Consider the following 20,397-nt stretch of genomic DNA (forward strand, 5'->3'; position numbering starts at 1 on the left):
ACAGAAACCTGGTTCAAGGCTCCTGAGAGCACCCCAGCACTATCAGGTTTTACCTCATATCATGCGTTCCGGCCCCAAAACCCGGACAGTACCAAGAAAGGAGGAGGGGTATCCATATTCATCAAGGACACCCACACCTCAAGATTGGTGGCAATGCACGATGCATCGGAAACCATCCAGGTGCAATTAACCATAGGCAAGACTGCTCTGCAATTTGTAGCATGTTACAGGCCACCCTCGCAAACTCAGGAACCTCATATGGCCTTCCTGAAAACACTGGAGGGGATAAATGTATCTCCGAACACCATCATACTAGGTGACTTCAACTACCCTAATATAGACTGGGAACACTACTCAAGCCCAAACACCCTAGCTCAAAAGTTCCTGGAATTCATAAACTCAAATGCCATGGAACAACTAGTCACCATCCCCACAAGAGAAGAAAACATACTTGATCTCATCATCACGAACATGGGAGCACAATGTTCAACGCCAGAAGTATACCCCTCACTGGTGAGATCAGATCACAAACTAATCTCGCTGGAGGTCCTCATCCCGCCCCACCGAAATGAAAAGACCACAGTAAAGAACTTCTCGAAGCCGACTTCACACTTCTAAAGACTAGTGTGGTCTCCTTTAAGGCCCCTGAGCCGGTAAACATTACTCAAACCGCTGAATCACTTACAAATGCCTTCTACCAGCACCTGCAGGCTGCATGGATCAGGCAATCCCAAGCAAAACAAAGACTCTTTGTACCAAAGGCAAGCGTCCAGTCTGGTGGACCCCAGCCATAAACAAACTCTACAACAAAAGGAGAAAGCTACTACAAGATAGAGCAAAATCCTTAAAAGGTAAGACACCGCTGATCACTATAAGTAAAAAGCTAAGAGCTCTCATAAAAACATCCAAAGCTAATTTTGAGAAAAAAATAGCTAAGGACTCTAAAGATAACCATAAGGCATTCTTTAGCTATGTCAGAAACCTAGGAGGAAACTCCCAGATATGCTGAGAATTAGTCCAAAATGATGTGAAGATTACTGATCCTACAGACATTGCCAACATACTGGCTGACAGGTTCAGTGCAAACTTCTCCCCCCCCCCTCCCCCCCTAAAGGAGAGATATCTATACCAAATGATTGTAGCCCCCCAAACATCTCTAACGCCCAGGTGAGAACTGCTCTCTCCAAGGCAAAGAACACAGCATCCATGGGACCTGATGGTGTCCCCAGCTGTGTGCTCCATGAACTCAATGAGGAATTAAACCCACAGTTAGGACAGCTGTTTAATCTTAGTCTCACCTCCGGATACATACCCAGGGAGTGGCGCACAGCGACTGTGGTCCCACTTCACAAAGGCGGTGCCTCCACCGACCCTGGAAATTACCGTCCCATTAGCTTGACAAGCCTTATCTGCAAAGCCATGGAGAGGATCTTAATGGATCTCATAAATAAAGACATAGGGAATTTGCAGACCTTGGATTCAACCCAGTTTGGCTTTGTCAAAGGCAGATCATGCCTTTTAAACTTGGTTGACTTTTTCGAAACAGTCACCAAGGCCATTGACGAGGGTAAGGCAGTCCATACAGCCTACCTAGACCTGGCGAAGGCTTTCGATACAATACCCCACTCGGGTATCATTGAAAAACTCATCAACTTAAATGTAAACCCATACATTACAAGATGGGTTGCAAACTGGCTGAGTGACAGAACCCACAGGGTCAGAGTTGCTGGCGCCATGTCAGACTCAAAGCCTGTCACAAGTGGTGTCCCACAGGGCACAGTCCTGGGCCCACTCTTGTTTGGCATCTACTTTTCTGAAGTACAAGCAACCACAGGAGGGTTATGGCTGACAAAGTTTGCAGATGACTGCAAACTGGGCGCCGTAGTTGAAAACACATCCGATACAGATATCCTTCAGAAGGGTCTCACAGAAACGGATAATTGGTGCCAGAGCCATGGCCTAAAGTTAAATGCCAAGAAATGCATAGTCATACCCTTCGGGAAAAATAAGGTTACCCCTAGCTACCATATAGGTGGCAATCCCCTGATCACAGAAGAAGTTATCAGGGACCTGGGAACCCAGGTTGACAGTAGCCTTTCATTCGACACTCATATTGCTAAAGTAGTTAGGAAGACCTTCTACATTGCCCACCTTATCATGAGGGATTCACATCTAGATCAAGGGAAGTCATAGTCTCCCTATACTCATCACTCATCAGACCAATGATCGAGTACAATGCCCCATTCGGAATGTATCTGACCCGACACTTGCAGCAGCTGGAGAGGCCACAGAAGTTCCTCACCAAAAGGATAAAGGGTCTCAAAAATCTGTCTTATGCTGCCCGACTGAAAGAACTCCAGCTATATTCAGTTGCTTACCGCTTGCTCAGAGGTGACCTATGCCTGACATACAAGGCCATGTCAAACCCAGAGTTGATGAACATGCTTCATCTCAAAAAATCTAGATCCCTCAGAGCCACAAGGGCGGGAGACTTAAACCTCGACATGGTTATTAATAGGACGTGCTGGAGGGATAGATTCATCACCCAAAGACTCCCTATGCTATGGAACAAAATCCCAGTTTATGTGAGGCAGAGCACCTCGCTGGCCTTGTTCAAGAGGAATCTTGACCAATGGATGGGAGACTGCAGATACACCCCAGGGGTTGCCTCGGTGTCACTGCTCGACAGAGGCACAGTAAAATAATGGGCATAGTTTCTCCAAACTAAAGGGGTGGCGTAAGCCACAAAACTGTGGGCTAGGCTTATAAATGCCCTCGGGCAGATAGCCTAGTATGAACCTATGAAAAAAGAATTCCTGTGGTGGGCTCAGGCCTGCCAGACCAAACAGAGGGTTGCCTTTCCACAAACCACAACCAAGGCAGACCATCACCACGGACGCCTCAGACCTAGGCTGGTGGGCACACATGGAAGACAAGGGTATCCAAGGCCTATGGTCTCAAGACCAGCTGAATCTACACATAAATCTAAAGGAGATGCTGTCAGTGAAGCATGCAGTCAAGGCATTCAAATCATTCCTCCAGCAAGGACACCTACTGATAAGGACAGACAATACCACAGTCATGTGGTACATCAACAAACAGGGAGGCACGCATTCCTACCCTCTATGCCGGATGGCAATGGACCTGTGGAACCTAGGCCTGAATCTCAACATTCAACTGCAGGCCAGATTCATACCAGGAAAAGAGAATTCACTAGCAGACAGCTTAAGCAGAACTACCACGGATGTTCACGAATGGATGCTGCATCCAGACATCTTCAAAACCATAACAAAGAAATGGGGAATGCCAGAGATAGACCTGTTCGCCTCCCCACTCAACCACCAGCTGAAGAAATTCTGCTTAAGAGAATACCACCCACAAGCCTGGAGGGTGGACTCCCTTTCTTTCAGCTGGAAGGCCCTGACAGTTTATGCCTTTCCACCTCTCCCATTGATGTACAAAGTTCTACTGAAGATCAGGGAGGAACAGCCAAAGGTGATTCTGATAGCTCCAGACTGGCCAAGGCAGCATTGGTACCCGCTATTGAGAAGCATGTCTCGGACGAACTCATGGCCTCTACCTCTATGGCCTTTACTTCTAACGCAGAACAACTACAAGACCCTGCATCCAAACTTGAAAACACTGCAGCTAACTGCCTGGAAAATTGCATAAAACAAAACCAATCTGTTTTATCTCAGAGGGTCAAGGACATTATTCTGGAGGCTCGCAGACCCTCCACAAGAAAAACATACTCAGCCAAATGGAAGAGATTCCTCATTTGGAGTGCATCAAAGGGAACAAATGTCACACTGGCAAACCTAGCACACATCCTAGAATACTTAGCAGAACTGTTCCACAATGGCCTGTCCTATTCTTCCATTAAGATTCATGCTTCAGCAATTTCAGCAGAGTACAACATGGATCCTCCTATCTTCTCTCACCCTCTCCTCAGACAATTTTTAAGAGGGATCATAAATGTAAAACCTCCAAGGTAACCACCTCTGCCTGCATGGGATCTCAATTTTGTGCTGGAAAAATTAACACTTCCCCTTTTGAACCAGCAGCATCAGCAGACTTACAGTTCTTATCTTGGAAAACTGCTTTCCTTCTAGCAATCACTTCAGCAAGAAGGGTATCCGAGTTACAGGCATTAATGGCAGTGCAGCCTTTCCTTATCTTTCACCAGGATAGAGTGTCTCTGAGAACCAATCCTACTTTCTTGCCAAAGGTGGTATCCAGGGTATCCTTGAACCAAGCTATTCATTTACCTACGTTCTTCCCTAACCCACAGAACAGGGGAAAAACTACTGCACACCTTGGATGTACACAGACAACTGCGCTACTATCTGGACAGAACTAAAACCAGCAGAAAAACTGACCAGCTTCTGGTAGCGTATGCAACAGGAGTGCAAGGAAAAGCAATTTCCAAACAGACAATTTCAAAATGGATAGGAAACTGCATTCGATTCTGCTACTCTTTTCATGGAAAGACAACTCCTGAAAATATCAGGCCTCACTCCACAAGAGCCACAGCCACCACTACAGCTTTCCTACGAGGAGTGGCTACCAAAGACATTTTAGAAGCTGCTACTTGGAGCTCCGTGCATACATTTGCCAAGCATTGCAATCTTCCTTTATACTCCAGATCCCGAGCAGGTTTTGCAACTGCAGTTTTACAGGGGATCTTAACTACACCATCATTATCTTAGTGCCTCCTCCCCCAGTTTGGCTATTGTATTCTACCCATATGTTATGACTGCAGATGCATCCTTGAAGGACATAGTACAGTTTTGTACCTACCATAAATGTAGATGTCCAATAGGTATGCATCTGCAGTCAGGATTACCCACCCTCCTTCCCCTCTGTGGTATTCCTAGGGTACTTACCCCTCTTTTAGCTAGCTGGGGGAATCTATTATGGTGTATTTGTTTGTATGTATATATGTATATATATATTTTGCTTTCTACTGTTTGGAATTTTCTACTTTTATCCAAATTTAGCCTTCCTAGAGGGCACCTGGCATCTGGGGCAAGAAACACTGAGGAAAATGGCGTCTGCTGATGCCTTTATACCCCAGGAGCTATGACGTCGGGTGAAGTGCGACATCAGCCGAGGCCAGACCCAGACTTTGGAATCCGGCCGACCGAAGGGCTGCCTGAGGCAGGACAACCCATATGTTATGACTGTAGATGCATACCTATCGGACATCTACATTTATGGTAGGTACAAAACTGTACTTTCTCTGAGTCAGCTCCACCGGCTCTGTCCCCCATAGTGTCTGTGCCAACCTCTGCTCCTCCTCCAGACACCAAGCGTAGGGAACCGATGCTCCAGGACACCCCATAGGGTGTTTCCTCTTCTTCCAAGACCTCCCCTGCTCACTCAGAGGAGTCCCCTCGGAAGAAGTGCAAGAGGAAGCACATCGACTCCCCTGAGTCTGTCACTTCTGGTACAGACTTAGATGAATCGGAAGGGTCCCCGAGTTCCCCCTCTGAAGATGTTTCCTTCTTGGACATCCTGGAAATGCTTAGGTAGAGGGGGAACTGGAATCCCCTAGCCCCTACCGAGGATGGGTCTGTATTCCTGGATGCTTTCAGTTCCCGACCTTCCACCTCCTGGGTTTCTCCGCCTTTCGACCCACTTATGTCCGTAGTGGCTCGAAAGGCTTGGTCAGCTCCGGACACAGTGCAACCAACTCCGAGGAGACCTGGTAAATTTATTACAGCTCCCCAGGATAAGCAGCACCTTTCTAAAGGTGTGCCCGTTGATGCCATGGTGGTAGCAGCAGCCACCAAAAAAGAGTTAACGGAGACCTCTTCATCCCCCTAACAAGGAGTCTAGGACAATGGACAGGTATGGAAAGCGAATGTTTGCTTCAGCGACCTTCTCCATGAGGTCACTGAACTATGTCATTTTACTCGACTTCAAAGGGATCTCCTTAAAGAGCTTGGAGATGCTCTTCAAGATACTACAGCTGAGGGAGCACAAGCCAAAGTAGCTTCCCAGCTGGCGACACTTAATTCTGTAGTTAACTCCTCCATGAGGCTTATTTCCTATGCAGCCGATGGAGTGAGTAGAGCCGCGGGCACGTGTGTAGCCCTGAGGAGGCATGCGTGGATGCGGCTGTGTCACTTTGCGAACCCTTTCGAGCATCCTTCACCAATACCCCCTTTGATGGCTCCTTTCTCTTTGGGCCACAGGTGAAAGACACTTTGACTAGGTGTGAGCAAGAAGGCAAGACTCTGTCTGCTGTGGGAGTCCATTTTTCCCACTCCCTCTAGACCTTACCCCAAGGGTCAGAAGAGTGGGAAGATGTAGTTCCGTAAATCTCGGGGAGCCTTACCTGACACACATAGTGATTTTTCCTCCAGAGGCACAGGGGGAAACAATAATAATAGACGCTGCCCTCGTGGCAGAGGGGGTCCGCAGAACCAGGGCAACAGAGAATCTTTCTCTGATAAGCCCTTCCAGCATCCCTGAGGGGTTGCCTCTGGAGGCAGTCGGAGGAGGACTTTCACTGTACCCAAAAGCCTGGCAAAATTTAACAAAAGACAGATGGGTACGGTCAGTTATATCCGGAGGTTACAAAATTCCCTTCCATCAACCCCCCTTCTTACATTCAAAGAAGACCCTTCCAGATGGTTCCACCCAATCTGAAGGAGCAAGCAGTAATAGAAGTTTCAAAACTGCTAGAAAAAAGAGCCATCCAGGAAGTCCCGGCAGACCAGCACGGATCCGGAACTTACTCAAGGTTCTTTTTGGTACCAAAAAAGACAGGGGACTGGAGACTGATTCTGGATCTCAGCAGACTAAACAAATCTGTACAAAGAACAAAGTTTCGGATGGTCACGCTACAGTCCATTCTACCCTTCCTGGGTCAGGACAATTGGATGTGCTCGATAGATCTTCAGGACGTGTACTACCATATCAAGATGGACAGATGCTCCAGGAGATTTCTTCGCTTTTGGGTGGGGGCCAGTCATTACCAGTTCAGAGCTCTGCCCTTTGGTCTCATCACAGACCCCAGGGTGTTCATCAAATGTATGGCAGTGGTCACGGCTCACCTGAGACGTCAAGGATTCCAGTCGTTTCCATATCTAGACGACTGGCTCCTCACTGCTACCACCAGGCATCAACTCCTACAAGCACGGGATTATACAATCACATCCTGCACCCAGCTAGGTATTGCAATAAATTTCGAAAAATCTGCCTTGTTGCCTTGTCAATCTATCATTTACATAGGAGCAGACTTAAACACAAGGGATATGTTCGCAAGGTTGCCAGTAGAAAGTGTGTCCACAATTCATCAAGTGCAAATTCTAATGCAGAGCAAAAGGATCCAAGTCAGGTATGTCCTTCAAACTTTGGGCTCCATGGCAGCTGCCATTCTTCTACTCCCACTAGCTCGCTTCCACATGAGAATTCTTCAGTGGCTTTTTTTCATGCAGTGGTCTTTCCAAGAGCTGCCCATGTCTCACATGATCCTGATCACGGAGGCATGCAAAAGACACCTTTCTTGGTGGATGGTCTCCCCATTAGTTACTCAGGGCAGACCTTTCATACAACCCCCTCTAGTAGCCACAGTGACGACAGAAGCCTCCCTGATAGGGTGGGTGGGGGCATTATATGGGCAGGACAGTCCAAGGCACTTGGCAACCTCACGAGTGTACCATCTGCACATAAATGTCCTAGAAATGAGAGCCGTGCTCCTAGCGTTGCAAGCTCTTCAAGACTCTCTTCCTTTCGGGACCATTGCAATTCAAATGGACAACATGTCAGTGGTGTGATACAACAACAAGCAGGACAGAACCAGATCCTACCCCCTGTGTTGAGAAGCACTCAGACTTTGGCAGTGGGCGATTTCCTCCCGTTTGCTGATTGCGACACACATCCCTGGGAGATCCAACATCATAACGGACAGGCTCAGCAGAGCTATTCTCATGCCTCACGAGTGGTCTCTGAATCAGGAACTTATTTTCCACAAATGGGGACAGCCTTGCTGCAGTCTTTTTGCCACCCCCTTCAACAGCAAATGCAGCAACTACTTCTCCCTTCTTCCGCTTCCAGGTCACATACCCAGGGACGCTCTAGTCCACGATTGGCCTCAGGGTCTTCTTTATGCTTTTCTCCTGGTACCAAAACTCGTACAGAAAGCAAAATCGTTGGGTTGCAAAATGATCCTCATTGCCCCCTACTGACCTTGACAGATATAGTTCCCGTTCCTGCACCATTACCCTTCTCGATCAGCCCTGGACTCTGGACCCAATTCCAGATGATCTGATTCATCAGTCAGGCAGGTTACATCACTCCTTTCAAACTCTGCAGCTCACAGCTTGGTTGCTCCACTTCCAACCTTAGCCAGGCTTCCCAGCATTTCCCCAGCAGTCCATGAGATTATCGTCTCCTGTCACAAGTCTACAACGAGAAAAACATATGCTAGCAAATGGAAATGTTTTTCTTGTTGGGCAGAGTCTAGGAATGTGGATCCCTAATCAGCCCCAGTCCACGAAATTTTGGAATTCCTGGCACAACTGTTTCACTCCAGGGCTGTTTCCGCTACGATTAGGGTACAATTAGCGGCCATTTCTAATTTTCATATTGGTTTGTCACATTCTAACATTATGTTTCATAAGCTCTGTAAAGCTTTTTTGATAGGAACATCTCTTCTTAGACCTCCAGTGAGAGATCCCTCTCTCCCTTGGGACCTTAATTTAGTCACAACTTCCTTAATTCTGCCTCCTTTTGAACCAGCAGCATCCTGCTCCATCAAGTTTCTATCTTGGAAGGCACTCTTTCTGGTAGCCATCACTTCAGCTAGGCGTGTCTCAGAACTTCAAGCACTATGTGTTCGTCCTCCCTACCTGGTGTTTCACAAGGACAGAGTTGCTCTGAGGACTAATCCTTCGTTTCTTCCTAAAGTCTGCTCAGAAAATAATTTAAGCGAATCTATAGATCTCCCCGTGTTCTTCCCAAATCATAGCAACAAGGCAGAGTACAAACTTCACCAATTGAACGTTCATAGACAATTGCGTTTTTACCTGCACAGAACTAAAGAAATAAGAAAGTCAGACCAATTATTCCTTTCTTATGCCTTAAACAAACAAGGTCTCCCAGTTTCCAAGGTGACCTTATCCAGGTGGTTGTCCCACACTATTACTTTTATTTACCAGTTAAGGAACAAAGACTTACCAATTAAACCGAAAGGTCATTCTACTATGGCGTTAGCCACCTCCGTAGCCTTTCAGTCTAGGTTGCCCATGGATTCCATCTGTGCAGCTGCCATGTAGGCAAACCCTCATACCTTTATTTCTCATTACAAGGTGGATATGGTCTCCCAGAGCAGAGCTGACTTTGGTTCCACTGTTCTGAAGAGGCTATTCCACTGAGCCACCTAGGGTGTTAGGTGCTAGGGACGCTGTCCCAAACAGCAAGAATGAAGGCAAGATAGACAACTTAACATTAAGAAGTTATGTACCTACCATAACGTTCCATGTTAGTTGTCTTCATCTCGCCTTCTTTCTTGCGTCCCTCCCTCCGTCCCCCATCCTAGTGGTTTGAGAGGAGTCCCTTTTTTCACTGGCTGAGTATTTTTTTATTGTTATTCTTCAGGCCAGGTCTTCCTAACCTATTCTAGATATTAGAATGCATGGAACAACCAGTTTTTTGATAACTGGTTTCTCTCATATCTGGATTAGCTATTTCAAACGAGATCTGGGTAGCGATTGCTAGGCATCATGGGATAAAGGGATAGCCTCGAGCCAGTAAACAGCTCTCGAGCTATTGAAGATGGCCGAGCAGCAAGAAAGAAGGCGAGATGAAGACAACTAACATGGAACATTATGGTAGGTACATAACTTCTTATTCATACTGGTAGTATTGGTTCCATAGAAGTTACTGGTTAATGAAGCAGACTGTGTTTCCCATTATACACTGCACAGGTGCCTAGACCAGTATTTGCAACTGCAGCTTTGTGCTCCTTGTACAGCTCACAGTGTTGGCTGCTTATGCCCCTGTAGTGGTCATTTGATGTGCTGAATGACCATCTGGCTTTATGTATCCCTCCAGTTACTGAATTGGAAGGTAAAAGCTGACTTAATTTGAACACTGATAGAGAAGTATTGGGTTTTGCTTGTCTTGCTGACATAGAGGTTAATGTTGGCTGCTGCTGATGAAGATACTTACAAGAAATAACTATGGAATAGTCTGTCTCAAATAGTATGAAAACAAATGCTAGTAAGCAAAAAAAAAAAAAAAAAAAAAAAAAAGATAATAGAAACTGTGATACTGGGTAAATTCTGACCAGTAGGTCTTGTGACACAGGTTGCCAGTTTAACGGTATTGCAGATAAATGCTTGCTGCAGTCCCAGATAGGATAGGAGCAAAGTCATCCCAGAAAGGTGTATGTACCGAATGACCGGAGGCACTGGCATAAAAGTGATACTTCTGTGAACGTGAGAAAATCGAAACTGTGACACACAAATGTATTGCAAGGCTGAGCCTGTTTCAAAGTAACATAAAAACTTTAAAGGTAGAAAATGGTTGGACCCAACTGGGGAGAAGTTTTAGGGGAAGTATATTAAAAAAAAGCTGAAAAAATGGGAGGTTTGCGTGCTGTCCCTTACATCCATGTGGAGTTTCCTTAAGCATAAAAACATTTGGCACCTGGAACCACTCAGTCTGTTGCCCCTCAAAACGAAGTTGAGGAGCAAAAAAAAAGTCTGGTCTGTGATGCGTTGCTCTGTAATAGTACATCTGCAGGAAATTAGTGTCTTCAGTTACTGGGGGTGTGAATTGTTCACCTGGCAGACCCCCTGCAAAAAATATAAAAATATGTTCCTTTGATGTAATCTGTATTTTCTGTACATGCATTTGGTTTATTTTTGTTCATTTTAAAATGATTTGCGGTAAGTTGCAAACATTCATTCGTGTACACTTTCATACTTTCCTGCTCGGTGTCCTATGTTTCACCAACACGCATCTCACTATTGTAGTGAGTACTACAGAGCAAAGTTCATTTACTAAGTTCCATAGTACACTGCCACCCCACAATTTTTCTGTTTGTAGCATTTATTCACTTGTCAGGAATCTTGCATCCTGTAATATACTAACATCCACATCACATTTAGCACGCCATCCCAGTAACCCTATCCTTCTTAACAGTGTTGTTAATACTGTTCACATTTATTGAAAGTACTTTAAAGTTTGTGCCTTTTTATTTTTTTTTTTTTTTTTTTTTTTTTTTTTAAGTTTAAGGGAAATATTTTTAAGTTTCATTGTCTTATTTTTACTCTTTTTTTTTTTTCCAATTGAATTTTTTTTACTGTGTTACTCCAAGTTGCAAATATTATATGTCAATTATAGTCTACGCAGTAATTTTCAGTCAAACATTGCATAGCTCATTTAACTCCTGCCTTCTTTTAAACCTCATTCCTCCGCTGTATGTATTGTTCCCACAATTCCCATTTTTTTCCTATGTAGTTTGCTCCTATCCTTTTCTAAAAATCTAAATTCCAGTTGTTTTATCTCTGTTAAAATACTTACTGGGTCTAGTACCATTGGTTTAGATTTTGATTTCCATTTTCTAGTAATTGCTTTTTTGGCAGCCACCATAATTAGACACAGCAAGGTCATACCATGTCTAGGCAATTCCGATTCTGTATCATAGCTCCGAAAGATCATCTCCCTCGTCACACCAATCTGCCCACCCAGCATCGCCGACAGTGCATCCCGCAGGGAATCCTTGAAGCCCACCAACCCACCACACTCCCAGAAAATATGTTCCTACTTACCTCTTTCTTCCCCGTCACACCTCCAACATTTGCTATCTACCTGAGGAAAAATTCTCTGGAGTCTACTTTGGGTATAAAAATGTCTATGTAAACATATTTCCAAGCAAAACCCCTAAAACTTTTAGTTTTTGTTGCTTTTTGGGAGACATACATATATCCTTCCACTGCTTCCTTGTGAATTGTTTATCCAGTTTTTCTTCTCAATCCTTTCTAACCTCCTCTGATTAATTCTTATGGTTATCCTGCAGCATTGTATATGGCCTACTAATTATTCCTTTTTTAATGGCAGCTTTTGTTCTAGGTTCTACTAAAAACTGTACCAGTCTTGGTCTTTCGTTTAGGACCCCCCCCCCCATTTCTTTCTGTTTGCCTATACTCTGGTATCAATCCTTAGTAGGAAGGGCCCTCTCTAACCTGCAGTCCAAATAAATTCTTGACATCTTCCCATTCTATTACCCTTCCCTCTAGTTATTTGCTCCCAATACCATGGTTCCTTTGCTAGTTTTCTCCAATAAATTCCATTATGTATAAATAATTCTTGATCCGTGGTATCATATTTTTCCCTGGCTAGAACTTCAAAAAATTATTAGCATCAATCCCTATTCCTGACATGTCTTCCTGCATGTGCTGTCTCTCCCCATTTTCCCCTCCATATTTTTTTCTTCTGTAGTTATTTCAAATATTTACTGTTCTCCCCCAGCCTTTTGTTTTTCTTTGTGCATGTTTTCTTCCCCTTCCCCTTATTTTTCTTTTCCATTTTTGTATGATCTTTTCTTTAGTGTCTTCTCACTTCTCCTTAGCTGATGGAATCATTTTAATCCGTAGTCCTTTAATGCTTCATTTTGTCATGTCCCTATAAGTATGGCTATTGCTGAACCAATTCATGTATGGGTACATGGCTTGTAGCTATAGCCTCTGTTTTATCTTACAGTTTTTTTCAGGATATAACATTAGTGAACTGTCTCAGAATGCGCCACAGCACTGAGATGTCCTTTTCTGGATGTTCATCATGTTACCCTGCTGCAGTCATCACACTTGGGTTATCCTATCGTCAGGTGGTCCCGCAGTCGGCCTGGATTCCAAAGTCTTGGTCTGGCGTCGGTTCCTGTCACTTCTTCCCTGACGTCAGTGCGCCAGGGGTATATAAGAGGCATCCAACACCATTTTCTTCAGTCTTTCTTGCCACGCGGTGCCTGAAGCAGAAGCAGTTCGCAAGTGCCTGTCGGCTGACACCTGAGATTTTCGAATCGAATTTCAGTCCGAAGTCTTCAAAGCTAAGTACCCCGTTGGGGAACCTTTTCTTGCCTCAGTCCGATGTCAGAAAAAGTTAACAATTGCATTTCTTGTGGGAAGCAAATACCTAATAAGGACTTTCATTCTTATTGTATACCTTGCCTAGGCCGAGACCATGACGTCACTGGTAGTCGGTTTTGTGCTAGGTTCAATAAGCGAACTATAAAGCAACACTTTGATTTCGCACAACACTACATCGGTAGGAAATTTAATTACATTACGCCGTCGGAGCATCTGACTACTGGCGTGCATAAAAAACGCAAAGCTAAAGACAGGCAGCCTAGATCCAAGCCAGACTCCGAGGCCTCGGCTGGGCTGATCGCCGATTCTCCGGTTTTTAGTGAGGCGTCTACGCAGCCCCTGGCGACCGCAGAATTGGAACCCCAGACCGCTTCGGATTCTCAAGCGGAGAGTTCTAGGCTGACGCAGCCATTTTCTTTAGGCCCTACCGACAACATTGCAGAAGGAGAAGCTGGTGCTGTGGAAACACCTTTGGATGTTCATCGTGCATACAGCTGCAGTCATAACAGATGGGGTATCCTGCCGTCAGGCGGGTCCTCGGTCGGCCGAATTCCAAAGTCTAGGTCTGGCGTCGGTTGTCGTCGCTTCTTCCCTGATGTCAGTGCGGCAGGGGGTATAAAAGAGGCAGCCGATGCCATTTTCCCCAGTCTTTCTTGCCACGCGGTGCCCGAAGCAGAAGCAGTTCGCAAGTGCCGGTCGGCCCGCTCCTGAGATTTACGAAAGTATTTCAGCCGAAGTCTTCTTGAAAGCTAAGTTACCCCGTTGGGGAAACATTTCTTGCCTCAGACCGATGTCAGACAAAGTTAATAATTGCATTTCATGTGGGAAGCAAATACCGCATAAGGATTTCCACTCTTTCTGTATACCTTGCTTAGGCCCAGACCACGACGTCTCGGCCTGCCGTTTTTGTGCTAGATTCAATAAACGCACTATTAAGCATCGGGCGGAGTTCGCCCTTCACTTTTTTGGCAAAAAATTTAATTATATTATGTCGTCGGATACTCCGAATCCAGTTTTGAGCAAAAAACGCAAAGATAAGGACCGACATACGAGGTCCGCACTACCTACTGAAACCACGCTAAGGCCTACTACCGGTTCTCCGGTACTCAGCGAGGTGCCTATGCAGTCCCTGAGTACCGATGACAATGCATTACCGTTGTCTTCAGTACCCAAGGTCGCAGGCTCCTCGGGCCCCCATTCCTACTACAGATACAGACGCCACTCCTGGCGGGGAAACTCAGAATTTAGACAGGCCTGCCATTTCTCAAGGGGTCTTCAGGCTTTCCTCCTTCTCCATTAAAGCCTTCACTAAATCTAAAGCAGCCATGAAAACCAAAAAACAGATTCCTCAGACCCCCTCTCAAGGCACCATGCCTAAAAAAACAGATGCTTAAAATGGCTGAGGATTTGATTACTCTTATCAGGGGTTCTCAACCCCCCTCTGATAAAAGGCCCAGATTAGAGGAAGACTACCCTTCCTCAGATCAAGATTCTATTACCTCAGAACTATCTGAGGACCAGAATTATGCCTATTCTCCATTTGAAGACTCTGATGCAGAGGAGTCTATTCCCTCGGTCTCCCCCCCTGAGGACTTCTCTTTTGGGGCAACCCTGCATACATTGAGGGAACACTTTCACTGGGAAGGCCAAGATTACTCAGATTCCAAGAAAAGGCTCAGGGAATTTCTTCTGCTCCCCCAGCATAGGCCTCTGGCTATCCCTCCTGTTTTAGATATATTGGATGATGTGTACACAGAAGCCAGCCTTAATCCTGATTCTTTGCCTCCAGCTACTGTTAAACCAGATAGGTATTACCGGGTTCCTGACTCACCAGTTCCTATATAAAAGCCATGCTGCTGACCCAGAAACAATTTCACAGGGTCCCAAGGGAATTAAGGCCTCTACTGCTAAAAATCCATTACCTTCAGAGAGAGATTCCAGAGCTTTAGAAAGGTGGGGGAAAAAAGTGTACACCTCGGCCACTTCAACCATGAGGGCATTAAACTCTCAGTTCCATATGTTAAAGTATCAGCAGTTTTTGATATCTCAGCTGAAAAGTAAGATGACACAACCAGATTTAAAAGAGTTGCAGGATTTGTTGCATGGTGCAGAGCAAGTGGGTAAACATACCTTGCAGTGTGGTTTTGATGCTTTAGAGGCCTCATGTAGAGCTGCTGTTACGGGGTCTGTTATATGTAGGCATGCTTGGCTCAAAGAGCAAACCTTACCAGATCATGTCAAAGCTAAATTATTAGATGCACCTCTTCAAAAAGATGTATTGTTTGGTGTTAAAGTTGAGGTGCTAAAGAAAATGGAGGAAAAAGCGAAATCAATGCAAACAGTGAAAGATTTCCTGCAGGTACAGCCTCCACGTTTCAGCAGAAACTGGCCTTCAAAAAATTGGTCCTTTCCAGCCACTGACGGACCTCAAAGGGGCAGATACAGGCGCCCAAGGGGCAGAGGGCAACCTCAAGGATCTTTCAGAGCCAGACAGTGCCAAGCACCAACCCCAAGAGGTGGAGAAGATAGATCACAGTCTTTTAGAAAACAGACACAATGACTTCCCCCTACACCTGCCAAGCAAAGCTTTAATGGCAGCACCTTTGGGCGGAAAACTGACATTATTCTCAAAAAACTGGCATATTGTTACAAAAGACAAATGGATTCTGGACATTATAGACAGAGGCTTCGGGTTCCACTTTCACACCCTTCCAAAAATGAGAGGCATGCCAAACCTGCCACAAAATCAAAGGGCAGAGGCACAAAAAGTTTCAGCTCTCATGGACATGAAAGCAATTCAAGAGGTACCTGCAAAAGAACAAGGTCAAGGGTTTTATTCCAGACTATTCCTGGTACCGAGGAAAGACAAAGATTGGAGACCTATCTTAGACCTATCCATCCTAAACACATATCTACAGGTGCTAAAATTAAAGATGCTCACATTACAGCAGCTTCTTCCCATGCTGGGCAAGGAGTCTTGGCTGCTAACTTTGGACCTCAAGGAGGCATACCTGCATGTCCCTATCAGACGATTGCAGAAGATGCCTCAGATTTCTTGCAGGTTCAACCCATTACCAATTCTCTGCATTGCCCTTTGGCTCATCTACTGCGCCCTCATCTACTGCGCCCAGAGTGTTTACGAAATGCCTGGCATCAGTAATCGCCTTCTGCAGAATACAAGGGATACAAATCTACCCATATCTGGACGACTGCCTGATCCAAGCGGACAGCAAGGACATACTACTGCAGCACCTGGCGTTTGTAATAAAACTGTTGAACTTCCTGGGATACACAGTCAACAAAAAGAAATCAAAACTAATACCCCCTCAACAAATAATTTTCCTGGGTGCCAGCTTGGATACAACCACCCAGATGGCCTACCTCACGCCAGACAAGCAAGGGCAACTGTCTCAATACTTCAGAAAAATGGCAACTTACACCAGGCTAACTGCAAGGAAAATCCTGTAGGCTCTGGGATTCATGGCATCTTGCATCCTACTAATCCCATGTGCAAAGCTGCATATGAGGAAACTTCAATGGTACCTGAAAAACGTCTGGTCTCAACACAGCCACAGCTTGGAAACAATTATCCCACTCATTCCATGCCTTCAAAAGGAATTTTTGTGGCGGACTCAAACTTGGCAAAGAAACAGAGGTCTTTCTTTCTGTGTACCTCAAGCAACTCAAATCATCACAACAGACGCCTCAGACTACGCCTGGGGAGCACACATGACAGATCAGTGCATTCAGGGAAAATGGACCTGAAAAGAGAAGCACCTTCACATCAACCAAAAGGAGATGCTAGCCGTGCAAAAGGCTATTATGACCTTTAAAGACCTACTGCATCCAGGCCAGCTATTGATAAGGACAGACAACACCACAGTGATGTGGTACATAAACAAACAGGGGGGAACTCATTCATACCCCCTGTGCAGGCAAGCCATGACCCTATGGAACACAGCACTGGAATTGCAAATTCAGCTGCAGGCACAATTCCTGCCAGGGAAGGAAAACACACTGGCAGACAACCTAAGCAGAAATATGACAGATCCACACGAATGGAAGTTGCATCCTCAACTTTTCACAAAGCTAACTCAGGCATGGGGACAGCCAGACATACATCTCTTTGCTACCCACAGAAATTGCCAGTTGAAAAAATTTTGTTCAAGGACCTATCATCCACAGGCCTGGAAAGTGGACGCACTTTCCTTCAATTGGGCAACATTGACAGTCTATGCCTTCCCACCTCTTCCTCTGCTGCCCAAAGTTCTATTAAAAGCCAGAGCAGAGAGGTTGAAAATGATTCTCATCGCTCCAGACTGGCCAAGACAACACTGGTATCCGCTCCTGAGGAGCCTGACACATTCCCCACCATGGATCCTACCTCTAGTCCCTCTTCTGTTGTCCCAGCACAACTACAAAACCCTTCACAGCCATCTCAAAACTCTAAATCTAGCTGCATGGAGAATTCCTTGATTTCCCAACAGTTTCTCCTCTCCAAGGAGGTGCAGGACGTCATCTTGGAGGCCAGAAGACCTTCTACTAGAAAGGCTTACTCCGCCAAATGGAAACGATTTTGTGCCTGGAATCAAGAAAAGGGACAGAATCCTTGGGTAATAAATATACCTCAAATTTTACAGTACCTAGCTGAGATGTTAAACAATGGACTTTCCTTCTCCTCCATCAAGATCCACGCTTCAGCCATTTCTGCACAATACAACACAGATCCTCCTTTATTCTCTCATCCCCTCTTAAGGCAGTTCCTCAGAGGGGCAAAGAATATAAAACCCCCAAGGAAACCACCAGTCCCTGCTTGGGACCTCAACTTCGTATTGGAAAAGCTGACCCTTCCTCCCTTCGAGACAGCTTCTTCATAAGAGTTACAGCACTTGTCATGGAAAACAGCCTTTCTTCTGGCTATCACCTCAGCACGCAGGGTTTCGGAGCTACAGGCCCTCATGGCTGTGCAACCATTCATCATTTTCCATCAGGACAGAGTTTCCTTACGAACCAATCCTACCTTTATGCCAAAGGTAGTATCCAGTGTAGCTTTGAATCAGACTATCCACTTACCTACCTTTTATCCTAATCCACAAAACAAAGGGGAAAGACTACTACATTCCTTGGACATTCACAGACAACTTCGTTACTACTTGGACAGAACAAAGCCATTCAGGAAATCTGAGCAACTCTTTGTGTCCTATGCTGTAGGTGCTTAGGGAAAGGCTATTTCCAAACAGACAATTTCAAAATGGATAGCCCACTGCATATGTTTTTGTTACTCATTCCATGGAAAAACTGTGCCTGCATGCATCAGATCCCACTCTACTAGAGCCACAGCTACCTCTGCAGCCTTCCTCAGGGGGGTCCCTACCAAAGACATTTTGGAAGCAGCCACCTGGAGTTCAGTGCACACTTTCTCCAGGCATTATCACCTCCCACTATACTCAAAATCTAGAGCGGGCTTTGCCACAGCAATCCTGCAGGGCATCCTAGCCCCTCCTAGTTCCACTTAGTGCCTACCACCCTTACTTAGCTTTGGGATTCTACCCATCTGTTATGACTGCAGCTGTATGCACGATGAACATAGTACAGTTTTGTACCTACCATAAATGTAGATGTTAGAGTGCTCATACAGCTGCAGTCCAGGTTTCCCTCCCTCCATCCCCTCTTAGGACAGGCCTTATGCCAAACACTTTTCATATAACCTTTTTGGGGTATTCTTTTATTGTGTATTTGCTTGCAACTACTGTTTTTGATTTATCAACATTGCATCTTTGCATAACATTATGTTTGCCTTCCTTCTGGGGGCACCTGACATCTGGGGCAAGAAAAACTGAAGAAAATGGTGTCGGCTGCCTCTTTTATACCCCTGCCGCACTGACATCAGGGAAGAAGCGACGACAACCGACGCCAGACCTAGACTTTGGAATTCGGCCGACCGAGGACCCGCCTGATGGCAGGATAACCCATCTGTTATGACTGCAGCTGTATGAGCACTCTAACATCTACATTTATGGTAGGTACAAAACTGTACTTTACAGAAGGTGTCTTCAGACCGACTACTCTCACCATTAAATCTTATGCTAAGCTTAAGACTCCTCTAAAACCAAAAAAGACTGCACGTCAGTCTCGAGTTCAAGGCCCCATGCCTAAGAAACAGATGCTTAAAATGGCTGAAGATTTGATTTCTTTAATCAGGGGTTCCCAACCCCCCAGAGAAAAGGCCTAGACAAGAGGAGGATTATGCCTCCTCTGATCAAGTGTCTATTTCCTCAGGCTCCTCTGAGGAACAGGATTATTCCTTTCCCCCTTATGAAGATTCTGATGCTGAAGATTCCATTCCCTCAGCTTCTCCCCGTGAAGACTATTCCTTTGGGGAAACCTTACATACCATGAGGGAACATTTCCACTGGGAAGGTCAGGACTACTACTGCTCAAAGAAAAGGCTCCGAGAGTTTCTTTTACTCCCCCAGCACAGACCACTTGCTACCCCTCCAGTTTTAGACATTGTGGATGATGTTTACTTAGACTCTAGTCTAAATCCAGATTCTCTGCCTCCTGCTCCAGCCAAACCAGATAGATATAGAGTGCCTGACTCACACAAATTCCTTTACAAAAGCCCTGTTGCTGACCCAGAGACAACCTCCCAGGGTCAATTTCTGCTGAAGCGTGGGGGTTGTACCTGTAAGAAATCTTTGACCGTCTGCATAGATTTTGCCCTATCCTCCATTTTCTTTAAAACCTCTTCTGCTTTAACCCCAAATAAGACATCCTGCTGTCTTTACACAAATTCCTTTACAAAAGCCCTGTTGCTGACCCTGAGACAACCTCCCAGGGTCCCAAAGGGGCTAAGGCTTCTATGGCTAAAAATCCTGTACCCTCTGAAAGGGACTCCAGAGCACTAGATAGGTGGGGGAAGAAGGTTTACACCTCAGCTACTCTAGCTATGAGAGCACTAAATTGTCAATTTCACATGCTGAAATACCAGCAATTCCTAATGTCTCAAATGAAACAAAAGGTGAGCACGCACCCTCAACAGTCTGAATTCAAGGAAATGCAGGATCTGTTGCATGCAGCTGAACAGGTGGGCAAACCTACTTTACAATGTGGATTTGATTCCTTGGAAGCTTCCTGTAGAGCAGCTGTTACTGGGTCTGTTATACGTAGGCATGCTTGGTTAAAGGAACAAACTCTGCCTGATCATGTTAAAGCAAAGTTACTAGATGCACCCTTACAGCAGGATGTCTTATTTGGGGTTAAAGCAGAAGAGGTTTTAAAGAAAATGGAGGAT

At 45.4% G+C, this 20,397-nt stretch overlaps 1 protein-coding gene across 1 annotated transcript in view; it reads left to right on the forward strand.

Annotated features, from left to right (window-relative positions):
* The window catches only part of NCK1 (NCK adaptor protein 1), a 1,905,596-nt gene that overhangs the window by 177,597 nt on the left and 1,707,602 nt on the right, over positions 1-20,397 (forward strand). The window lies entirely within an intron of this gene.

The sequence above is a fragment of the Protopterus annectens genome, chromosome 4.part1, assembly GCF_019279795.1.
Source record: "Protopterus annectens isolate FY-2018-M chromosome 4.part1, PAN1.0, whole genome shotgun sequence".
NCBI lineage: Eukaryota > Metazoa > Chordata > Ceratodontiformes > Protopteridae > Protopterus > Protopterus annectens.